This window comes from Pelophylax lessonae (genome assembly GCF_965119305.1).
Source record: "Pelophylax lessonae genome assembly, chromosome: 3".
In the NCBI taxonomy this organism is placed as follows: domain Eukaryota; kingdom Metazoa; phylum Chordata; class Amphibia; order Anura; family Ranidae; genus Pelophylax; species Pelophylax lessonae.
The window spans coordinates 221,660,204-221,672,325 of NC_138770.1; the positions used below are offsets into that span (position 1 = coordinate 221,660,204).

At 45.9% G+C, this 12,122-nt stretch overlaps 1 protein-coding gene across 3 annotated transcripts in view; it reads left to right on the forward strand.

The window, feature by feature from the left end:
- The window catches only part of PLOD2 (procollagen-lysine,2-oxoglutarate 5-dioxygenase 2), a 282,208-nt gene that overhangs the window by 142,186 nt on the left and 127,900 nt on the right, over window positions 1-12,122 (forward strand). The gene's annotated exons all lie outside the window — the stretch shown is intronic.

A 12,122-nucleotide genomic window follows, 5' to 3' on the forward strand; every position in this document is an offset into this window, starting at 1 on the left:
TTTGTTACTCGGGTCCAGTGGGTAATGATTAAGCACTGACTATAGCGCAGAACCGGTCTACCTGCTTGTCCCCCACATTATCTGTTCTATCTGTCATTTTGGTTTTAATGTTTATACCAAATAAAGTGGATTGTTGGATGCAGCCACCTGGATCTTCCTTGTCTTCCATTTTGCAGCATGCGAGATGGGCTGACAACTGACTTGAGAAGTTGTGAAGGGATCATTAGCAGCTACTCACCTGTAGCAGCGATAGAGAGTGTGGATGGTTCCTTTCATTTAGTGATGTAGCCTGGTGGACTGAGCCATCCTCCAGCTTCTGATTTATGTTGGGTACTTCGACAGTGGCCTGCCATAATTCCTGACTCTTTGTAAGCTGGGTGCTTCAGCCAACCTCTGCTTGTTCAATCTCCTCCTGTTACCTTATTACAACAAACATTGTAAACAAAGTAAAAAATACAAAAGCTAGATGTACCTTGTTCTCTCTTCAGCATTGGGATGTTTGCATGTGGACACTGGTATATCAGTGTAGTTTAGCTATTAAGTTTGTGCTTGTCATCATGTGATTAAATTGCTCAGTAGCAATGAATTTAAACATCATATCCAGACAGAAATATTGCAGTCCTTCCTCTAGTTTCCTTAATGAATGTCATGCTGTTTTCTCTTACGTCCTCCGACAGTTGCCGCCTCTTCATATTCGTCACTAATGGGGTTATTGACCTTTGCTCCGTAGGAGTAGCTAGGCAACAGAATATATTAATATCAAAGCTTTTAGCATATCCCACCCCCAGGGGGTGGTCCCCTCAGTCCATACCTCCCTGCTTCCTGCATTTCCAACTCAGTTTCTAATGCCTAGCTCAGGAGTAGGTTGGGCTGTTCCTGTGCTGGGGCTCTTAGTCTCAGCTTATTTTCTCTTTTTGATTTTCTTTGAAGTTTTTTCTCTTTCTTTTACTTAGCTGTTTATTTTCAGCGTTAGTTTCTTCTGATGAAGATGATCGTGCGGAGCTGGGTCTCAGTCTGGCCACCCTGGTTCCCAGGGCTCAGGGCCAGGGGCTTCCCAGCCTGCCATCAAGCGTTCAGCTTAGATTTTGCCCTGGCACATTGAACGACCCATCCCTGTTCGCTGCAGGGATGCTATTGGTTAGGTGGCTACCTCACTGGACGCCATTGTGGTTTCGCACCGCAGTTCCGCTGCGTCATGCTTGCGACACTCCCTGTCCTCAGTGCAGCGGTTTTGGTCGCTGGAGCAGGCTCCCCACGCCATCTGGACTAGTAAGTGTAACTCTATGTGGGGACCTGTCTATTTGGGTGTCAGTCTGGGACTGTGTGACCCTGCATGTCTGTGTGGCTGCTGTGCTCCCTGTCAGTTCCTGTGTGGACTTGCTGCCTGTGTGTGGGCTGTGAAGGGGGGGGGCTCTCCCGCTCTGCTGGGTGTCATAGTGAAGCAGTCAGATTTTAGGCATGCTGTGCGGCGATCGCTGCGGTGATCCGCCGTTTTTTTGGGGCAATATCATGGTGGCAGGTCCTGTGAGGTACTGCACGGCGTTTTTGGCGCCAAACGCTGCCATTTTGAGCGGCGATCGATCAGGCCACATGTCGGCGAAGTGTTCTATTTGCCCAAGGATTCTTCAGCCGAGCGGCCATGTTTGTGTAGCCTTGCATAGGCTTCATAGGGGCGGTCAGTCTTGCATCACTTCCTTTTGCTCTGGGACAGCGATCGGTGCAGCAGCCTGTGTGATCTCTCCAGGTTTTTATATTTCCTTTTTTCCTGTATTCCTTGCCCAGTTTCTTGTCCCTGTGGGGGTCGGTGTATTCAGTGGGTGCGGTGGGCTACGCTCGCCGCGATCTTAAAGGGGCAGTACCCTTTATTACTTATTTTGCTGGGGCATGGATTCTCAGGATTGCAAGTTTCCTCCCACCTTGGTGGGGGGCCAAGGGGCTGCTGCTTCCCCTGAGGGGGCTGATCTGGCCACTATTGTGGCAAACTTAGCTGCTCAAGTGCAGATGCTGGTGGCTGATCGATCCACAAAACGGCCCAGGGTGTCTATTTCCTCTGATTCAGAGGGCGATGGGGCTGCTATGGCTGGAGTGCCCTTCTCGGGGTCTCACTCATCCCTAGACCTTGTGGGGTCTGACGGGGAGGCTGAGGTGGAAGAGGTTGATAATTCTCCCCCTGGCTCGTCTGAAGAGCTTGCACTCATGGATGAGTTGGTTGCTTCTATCAAACAAACGCTGCATTTGCAGGATGAACCATGTCCTCCTGCTTTGATGTCCTCTTATGGGACGCAGAGGAAACGCAAAACATCGCAGGTTTTTCCTTGCTCTATGGAATTTCAGCGCGCAGTGGATGAGCAATGGCGCAATTTAAAGAAGCCTTTTGCTGTGCCGAGTAGGTTCAAGCTGCGTTATCCCTTTACACCAGCTACTGATGAGCGTTGGTGTGTGCCGCCTCAGGTGGATCACGCGGTGGCGATTTTGAATAAATCAACTGCGATCCCTGCTGAGGATACCCCGGTGTTCCGGGACCCGACGGACAGGAGGTTGGAATCTCTGGCCCGTCATGCTTATACGGTTGCTGGCTCTATGCTGAAGCCTATTTTTGCTTCCATTATGGCAGCCCAGGCTATTGCGGATTGGACGCAGGTGCTCAGGCGCACTCTGGTGGCTAACTCTGCCCCGCCGACAACTTTGGCTATGGTGGATCAGATTCATCAGGGTGTCATGTATTTGTGTGATGCGGACTTGGATTTAGTCCCTTTGGCTGCGCGTCTTTCTAGTGTGGCGGTCTTGAACCGTCGCCTGATATGGCTGAAATGTTGGTCTGTTGACCAGTCTTCCCGCAAGACTTTAGCTAATTTACCCTACACGGGATCTCGCCTTTTTTGGCGAATCTTTGGATACTCTGATAAAGGGTATTTCTGGGGGTAAGAGCACTCTCTTGCCCCAATCTCACAAGAATAAGTTTATTCGTGGTAAGAAGAATGCCTCGTTTAGGCCCTCTCAGGGGTCCTTTCGTACCTTTCGGTCGCACTATAAGGGCAAGCCCTTCAAAGGCCAAGGCTCCCAGACGAAGCCGTGGACGGGTAAGCAGAAGTCCGGCCAGTCCGGATCCGCTGCCCATAACAATGCGGCCTGAAGGGGCGCCCTCACCCATTTCTGGGGTGGGGGGACGTTTGCTGGGTTTTCTTCAACCCTGGCTGGACCGCGTTCGGGACAGGTGGGTTCAGGAAATCGTTCGATCTGGATACAAGATCGAGTTTCTCTCTCGGCCGGCGGGCAGATTTTTCCCCTCAAACCTTCAGCTGACTCCGGAGCGCTTGCAGGATCTGCACCTGGCGGTGCGGGACCTGCGGGCCCAGGGAGTGGTGGTTCCGGTGCCTCATCGGGACAGATTTCGGGGGTTCTATTCCAATTGGTTCACTGTGCCCAGAGAGGAGGGCAAGGTACGTCCGATTCTGGACTTGAAAGCTCTGAACCGCTTTGTGCGGGTTCGCAAGTTCCGCATGGAATCCCTGCGATCAGTGGTGGCTGCCCTGGTTCCGGGGGAATTCATGGCCTCCATCGACTTGAAGGATGCATACCTTCACATCCCCATTTTCGAGGGTCACCAGAGGTACCTTCGATTTGCCATTGCGGAGGATCATTATCAATTCGTGGCGTTGCCCTTTGGTCTCGCTTCGGCTCCGCGGGTTTTCACCAAGGTGCTTGCGCCGGTTCTGGCCTTATTGAGGGCCCAGGGCATTTCTGTCCTGGGGTATCTGGACGATATCCTGATTCGGTCTGCGACCAGTCAGGGCCTGGTGAACGACCTGTCCATCACGATGCAGACTCTGCAGGAATTCGGCTGGACGATAAATTTTCCAAAGTCAACGTTGTGTCCGTCAGTTCGTCTTCCCTACCTGGGGATGATTCTGGACTCTGTTCAAGTGAAGGTCTTCCTGCCGGAAGACAAGCTTCGGACACTTCAGTGCGAAGTCAGGTCCCTCAGGGACAATTGGTGTTCGTCCCTCCGGAAGTGTATGAGGTGTCTGGGATTGATGGTTTCGGCCTTCGAGGCGATTCCCTTCGCCCAGTTTCACACACGGGAGCTTCAGGCGGAGGTCCTGGCCAAGTGGGACGGGCGTCCGCAATCTCTGGATCTGTGGCTGTCGTTGAGCCATCTCACCCGAAGGGGTCTTTTGTGGTGGCTCCAGTCCCCGGCGGTGTCGGGGGGCAAGTCCTTTCGTCCTTTGTCATGGACGATGATCACCACGGATGCCAGCCTGTCGGGCTGGGGTGGTGTTCTGGGCATTCTGTCCGCCCAGGGAACTTGGTCGGAGGAGGAATCCTCCCTTCCGATCAACATTCTGGAATTGCGAGCGATAAATCTGTCTTCTGCGTTGGACGGACAGGCTTCAGGGCCGTCCAGTTCGGGTACAGATGGACAATGCCACAGCGGTGGCCTACATCAACCACCAAGGGGGCACCAGGAGTGCCCGGGCGGCTCGGGAAGTAGCCGACATTCTGTCTTGGGCCGAGACGCACGTCCCGGCGATATCTGCAGTTCACATTCTGGGGGTGGAGAACTGTCAGGCGGATTATCTGAGCCGCCAGACCCTGGACCAGGGAGAATGGTCCCTTCACCCGGATGTCTTCCAGATGTTGTGCGCGAAGTGGGGGTCACCAGATGTGGACCTGTTCGCGTCTCGTCTAAACAACAAGGTGGAAAGGTTCGTGGCAAGGACGCGCGATCCTCGGGCAGATGCCTCAGACGCATTGGTGGCACCCTGGCATCAGTATCGCCTGATGTATGCCTTTCCACCGATTCAACTGCTGTCCAGGCTCCTTCGCAGGTTGGCCTCGGAACCGCACACGGTGATTCTGGTGGCACCGGACTGGCCTCGCCGGTCTTGGTACGCAGATCTCGTGAATCTGGCGGTCGACGCTCCGTGGCGTCTGCCACTTCGAGAAGATCTCCTGTCTCAAGGACTGATATTCCATCCTGCTTTACAGTCGCTGGCTTTAACGGCCTGGCTGTTGAAAGCCAGGTCCTGAAGGATAGGGGTCTTTCCCCTGAGGTCATTCCCACTTTGATCAAGGCTAGGAAGGCCTCTTCGGGGAAGATTTACTACCGTACTTGGAAGGCTTACTTTGCCTGGTGTGAGTCCAGGGGGTATTCCCCTCGCTCGTACTCGGTGTCGAGAGTGTTGGATTTCCTTCAAACGGGCATGGACCAGCGTTTGGCGTTGGCCACGATTAAGGGTCAGATTTCTGCGCTGGCTGTTCTCTTTCAACGCCCTGTGGCGTCTAACTCTTTGGTTAGCACCTTTGTTCAAGGGGTGCGACATTTGGTCCCTCCTAGGAGGGAGCCTTTGCCTTCCATGGGATTTGAACCTTGTTCTGTCCGTGTTGCAACATGCTCCTTCTTTTGAAAATATCAGGGAGATCTCATTGTCTCTGTTGTCCAAGAAGGTTGCCTTTTTGGTGGCGATCACTTCGGCTCGCAGGGTGTCGAAGCTGGCTGCCTTGTCCTGCAAATCTCCGTATTTGGTGATTCACTTGGATAAGGTGGTCTTGCGACCTAACCCGTCTTTTCTTCTGAAGAGGATCTCAGAATTTCACCTCAATGAGGACATTGTCTTGCCTTCGCTTTGCGCGAAGCCTAAGAATCCAAAGGAGGTGGCTTTGCATTCCTTGGATGTTGTTTGGGCAATCAGGGTTTACCTGTCATCGACAAAATCCTTTCGCAAGTCGGATTCTCTCTTTGTCCTTCCTGAGGGACCTCGGAAGGGCATGGCGGCGTCGGCGGCGACCATCGCCAAATGGATCAGACAGACGATTGTGCAAGCCTATGCTTTGAGGGGGAAGGTTCCTCCTTTTCCTGTGAAGGCGCACTCTACCAGGTCTCTGAGTTCGTCGTGGGCCTATCGTCATCAGGCTTCTGTGGCCCAGGTGTGTAAGGCGGCGACTTGGTCGTCCATTCACACCTTCTCGAAATTTTACAAAGTGGATGTTCAGGCATGGGCAGATGCTTCCTTTGGCCGTAAAGTTCTTAGTGCGGCGGTGCCTTAGGGTCCCTTGTTTGGGCCCTTGGCTGTTGGGGTGTTTTTACCCCTAGGTTACTTGTTCTTTCCTGGGTTGTTGCTCCTGTTGAGCACGTTTTTCCTGTTGCCCAGTTGGTTCTCTTACTCTGGTAAGGTTCCTTTCTCTGATGTGGGTACTGCGTTGCTTTAGGCGCGGCTGCTTTTTTCCCACCCCTCATGTCTACACTGCTATGGGACGTCCCCATTAGTGACGAATATGAAGAGGCGGCGACTGTTGGAGGACGTAAGAGAAAACTGAATTTTTGTAAAATCTTACCTGTAAAATTCCTTTCTCTGAGTCCTCCGACAGTCGCCGCCCCCGCCCCTCTTTTGGGGTTTGTTTATGTACTCTACTGCTATGCTACTGAAACTGAGTTGGAAATGCAGGAAGCAGGGAGGTATGGACTGAGGGGACCACCCCCTGGGGGTGGGATATGCTAAAAGCTTTGATATTAATATATTCTGTTGCCTAGCTACTCCTACGGAGCAAAGGTCAATAACCCCATTAGTGACGAATATGAAGAGGCGGCGACTGTCGGAGGACTCAGAGAAAGGAATTTTACAGGTAAGATTTTACAAAAATTCAGTTTTATTGTCTTCAATACTATGAGCCATGGGGTTAATTTAACTAAAGGCAAATAGATAGTTCACTTTGCGTGGGAAGTTGCACTTTACAAGGTAATTATTCTCTGAGCAAAGTGAAAGGTGAAGCTCTGCTGACTGAATCATTCAATCATGTGTAAGCAAAAATGCTGTGCTTTTTTTTTTTTTTTTTTTCTTTGCATGTGAATGTTTTTTTCCCAAAATGAAATGTCATCATATTTACTCTGGGAAAAATTCCCTTTTGAAAAGTGAACAGCCTATTTGCCTTTAGCAACCCCACTGACATACACAGACCAGGGAACTTGGAAGAAAGTCCCAATTTTACTACTTAATCAGGTTTACTGTGTTTCTAAAGGCAGAAAGTTTCTTGCCTTAATGCTTTCTCTGCCTTCAGGTAAAAAACCTTCAGCTGTCTGTGCTTCCTCCATCTCCACCCCCCCACACCGCTTACTTGACACCATGCTCGATCCATTGCTGTTTGCAGTAGAAGCTCTACTCTTTTCTCATTCCCAGGCTTTACCTTAGAGCAACAGGAGCCACTGGCTCCCACTCTGTTGTTGAGGATGACGGAGTAAGGGCGGGGATGAGCCACAGTGTTTGTGTCTATACATGCACACAGCTCAACTCAGGGCTCAGCCCACACGAGTGGCTCAATAGCAAGGGGGTAGCTATGGGGGCACTTGGAGAGAAGGAGGAGTAGAGCTCCAGTGAAGGACTCCAGAAGAGGTGGTTTGGGGCTGCTCTATGCAATACTACTGCACAGAGCAGCAAAGTATATAACATGCTTGCTATTTTAACAAAAAAAATAAGTTTACCATCACTTTACAGATGCAAATGATTTATTCAAAACGATCAAAATGACAGCCTTGACCAGCCTCTGCATAATTAGTTGTCAGCAATGGCAATTGCTATGTTTTTTTTCAGGAATTGTTGCTAAAATTACCCATGCAGATTAGAGTTTAAATTCCAACTCCATCCAACCTCTGGTTATATTTGTGTTTCTGTTCCTAATGGGGTAATGTTTTCTTCACTACCTGTCTACCTTTCACAGAGATGGGAAATAGTGGGAAATCTTTTTTTAGTAGGGCACCGCAACAAAACACTTTTCTTACTAAAGCCTTTTCATTACTGTCTTTGTTCTCATCTCCTAAAATATGTTTCCTACTTCCTGTCCTTTTGAAAGCCTGGGTGCAATAGAGTTTTATAGGAAACCATATTTTTTCCATTCCATTGAAAGACTCTAGTGTCAATGCTTCTTCCGTTTCAAATAAAAAATCTCTCCATTTCATGTTAAACAGCTGTATTTTGCTAAATTGTGAGCACATGAAAATTAAGTCCAGCCATTTGTCTGGATTAAACGACTTGTAAACATCTATCTTAAATCATGAGATGATCTTAGAGTTTTTACATTTTTGTGCTGATTAATAATGTCACTGTCTAATAAAATATGCTATACTTGGATCCCACAGTCAAACTCGTGTTAGATATTCTGATCCATCATAGCCTAGAACAAGACATTGTAACTGACAATTTTTGTTTTTTGAATTCCCGTTCCACCATTGTTCATTGTAACTCAATTACCCCTGTAATTGACCATATTAGTGTGCTAACAATCATTTGTAAGTCTTGACAAGTAGTAATACATCTTGGATGATACTTTGTAGCTGAACTGTGCTGTTTTACATTAGAGATGATAACTGTAATGTACCCACACCAACTAAAGCCAAGTTCAGATTGTAGGGACTCGCAGTGAAAAGCACTTTCATACAAACACTTACATGCACATGCTGCCTTGAATTAAAGTTCATGAGCAAGCCGACTGTTGGCCATTTAACAACATGTAGGATTTCTTGATTTTATTTTTATTGTTACTATTTTTACTTACAAATATATAACTATATTTAATCTACTGTGAATGTTCTTTCAATGCCATAGTTTTCCAGGACTGTGCATACGTTTTTCAAACCGGTGTAGCAAGACATGTCTACTTACACTTGTAACAGAGGTGTTGCCATATTGAGTTTAGGAGTAATCTCCCTTACCGTGTTGTGAGGATGAGGAGTTCTAAATCTCCTATAATAATTGTAAATAGATGGATGTAAATATTTATTTTTCAAGATATTGAGTATTGATTTCAAACGGATAAGTATGTTTGAAATGCATGCCTGGGAAACCTAGGAGGGGTCTGCTATTTACACTGATAAACAAACAGTAGTACAGCCCCGTAATTATGTTCCTTTTCCGCAGACATTACGGGCCAGAAAATAATTGATAATCTTACATGACAGGTCATTCCTTTATCTCGCCCTCTACTTCAAAGACTGTCTCTTTAGATATGTAATGAAGTTGGTTGGCTGTCCAAGGATGGACAATTTGGCCCAGGAGACAACCTAACATAATTAATCCCCACCCAGAGAGGAGGGCTATTGAGAGGCTGAGTTATGCTAAATATAGGGTACACCAATCAGAATGGTTCTGAACAAGACGAGATGGGTCTATATTAATATAGCTGAGGGGAGAGATCACTCTCTCTGGCAAGCAGACTAGGATGAAGATACTGGGGATGGTAAATATAGACTATACCTCTCACACTTAGAATGTATACATGCTTTATCTCTTTAGTGTTTGAATACACACTGCAGGCACCATGCCTGAAGTGAAAAGGTAACTTAACTCCATGCTCAATACGTACATGGTATTGTAAATAGGGCTATTGTGGGTAATTTTTATATATGTATATATCTATTATGTAACCCATTCAATAAATGTGTATTGCTGATTGAACTATCTCTTTTGTGTAAAGATCTCTCTGGATCTAGATGTGTATAGGTGCATACTACTAAAATAATGGGGGTGTATGCACAGGTACACAGAACAAAAGGCAACAGAGGCATGCAGCAGTATGTTGAAAAATCCCATGTGTAGTTCAGCCATTAAATGTTTCCATGCTGTATGAATAGAGAGAAAGTTACTACTTCCATGACAAAAATGGAAGAGGTCCCTTTGGCCTTCATTGCACATATACAGTTACGACCTTGCCATTTACTTTTTGGCTTCTCTAACCATATTTTTAAAAAGGTTGAGTTTGTCTGGTGAACTTATAAGAGGACCACTGATTCAAACTGAAATGTACTGCTATAGAATACTTAGACTTATTGCAGCACCTTGTCTCACCAGAGATTACTATCATTTGTCGTAAGTGCAGTTTTTTACACTACAGGCCCAGGTAAATCTCTAACATACATGGGATTGAGGATACATTTTTTTTTTTTTTTTAAACAAGTTAGTTTTTTTTCAGCTACACCCAATGCAATTAGAAAATGACATGTTTGAAAGTAGAAATCCTATTCTTTTGGGTTATTTTTTTAATGAATACAGCCTTATGTATGAAAACACTCAAAACTGTTCTGGTAATAATTAGGCTAAACATTTTTAATGCGCAATAGAAGTTAAGCAAAAGCAAAACACAGGTCTGAACATTGCCTGAACAAACTGTGCTCTGTTAAAGTAATTTTTAAGTAATTGTAGGATGCATATAAATCTTCCTTTTTATTGAATGTGTTTTCCAGCCCACGTGTCTGCAGGCAGGAAAACAATTGCCTTTACATGAACAGTAAGCTCCTGTGTAATAAAGACATCCAGATGAAGGCAGGTACAGCAGGATTGCTGAACAATGAGATAAATGTTTAGTGTTAATTCCGGTCTGTCTCACTGCGGCAACCTCATCATCTTCTGTTTATCAGAATTTTCTTGTCAGCCTCTAGAAAGAGGACTTGGAGGTTGTAAACCCTGGGGAAACAAACAAAAAAAAAAACCTTGTTATATAAAGACATAATGCGCTAGTATGCATCGTATACTAGCTTTATTATGAAATACTTGCCTTGGAACAAAACCCTCCAGCGGAGCCTGCACACCGCTGAGATGGCTTACCTCTTCCCCCATGTTTCTTCCGGGTTCGCGGGCTCCGGTGCTGGGAGTAGCCGGAACCGCGATGACGTCACTCTTGTGCATGCGCGTGGGAGCCGTCGGTCTCGGCTCTGAAGAAATGGTAAAGGCGGCCATTCTTTCAGAGTGCATGTGCCAATGATGCCATCGGTGGTGTAAATAGTAAATATCGCCTAAACAGTGCAGGTTTAGATGATATTTATTAAAGGCTTACCTATAGCTATAAACAAACCAGGAAAGTTTTCTTCCTCTTAAATTAGCCTGTATGTGAAAATATCCACCTGCAATGAGCTGGGCATTCCAAATATGTCTGATCATAATCAGATATATGTATACAGGCAGCAATCTGGGATTGGTCAGTCCCGTACTTAGAATTCAGGTTAAATTTCGAAAGCAACTGAAATGGATGAATTCTACAATATTGACTTAAGATGCATATACAGTTTCCTTCTGTGGGCACCAAAAAGTTTAAGCACAAATAATTTTATTCATCCCATATCATAAATAGGACTACATTCTACAGATTTCATCCAGCCTACAACCCTGTGCGAAATTTTCTCTTTTAATCAGTCATTTTGGTGTATAAATCAATAAAACATGTACATTTCTGTCTTGGCTCACTTGTTTGACTGTCAGAAATACACTGGGTACCCTTGATAGGCTGAACGTGTTAGTTGACTCGCTGTCTCTCAATTCATTAATTGAGTAACTGACCAGGGATAATTATTTATGTACTGCATTTAATTTAAAATTACACATATAATTGACATAAGAAAGCGGTCCTCAAAAGAGCTAGGTAATTACTCCACCTAAGTATGAAGAGTCTAAAACATGAACTGAGCAATGCTGGTATAGAACAGTTTTAACGCCTAACTTCAGCCAGTTTTTTTTGGACTGAGTGGGAAAGAGTTGGTGTTTCTTTCAGGTTTTTTTTTCCTGCCTGGGACCCCCCATGAGGAGGTTGGCCCTTATTTATTTTGGACAAGAAATGGGAGGATCCATTGTCGGTTGCACAGGAAGCCTTTTTGGCATCTCTAAACCTTTATGATGCTACTAAAATGTGTTTTTTTTTTTTTGTCTGCATCTCTGTCTCTTTCTTATCGTTTGCTGGCCTGCAAAAAAGTCAAGGGAAATCTCTGTAACAAAGACACAGAAAGCAACAAAAAACTGAGCCTCTAACCTCTTTTATTTTTTTTAAACCAAAAAAAAAAAATTATTTTGTCTGGATTTGGCCTTTTTATATTTGTGGACAAACAATGAATAAAAGGGTTGCAAGGACTTAAAACAACTTCACATTATTAGCTATAAAGTTATCTATTAATTATCTAAACTCCACACATTTCCCTGCACTTTGATGTATGTGTTGGATTCTAATCATGAACATTTTTAACATTCCTGTAAGTGAATAAGTGCACCAATTTCCCTCTTGGAGACATGGATGAAACCCCTTTATGATGAGAAATTGAGCTCAATTCAGGGCCAAGTTTTAGAATTTATATTTCCATTTAACAGAAT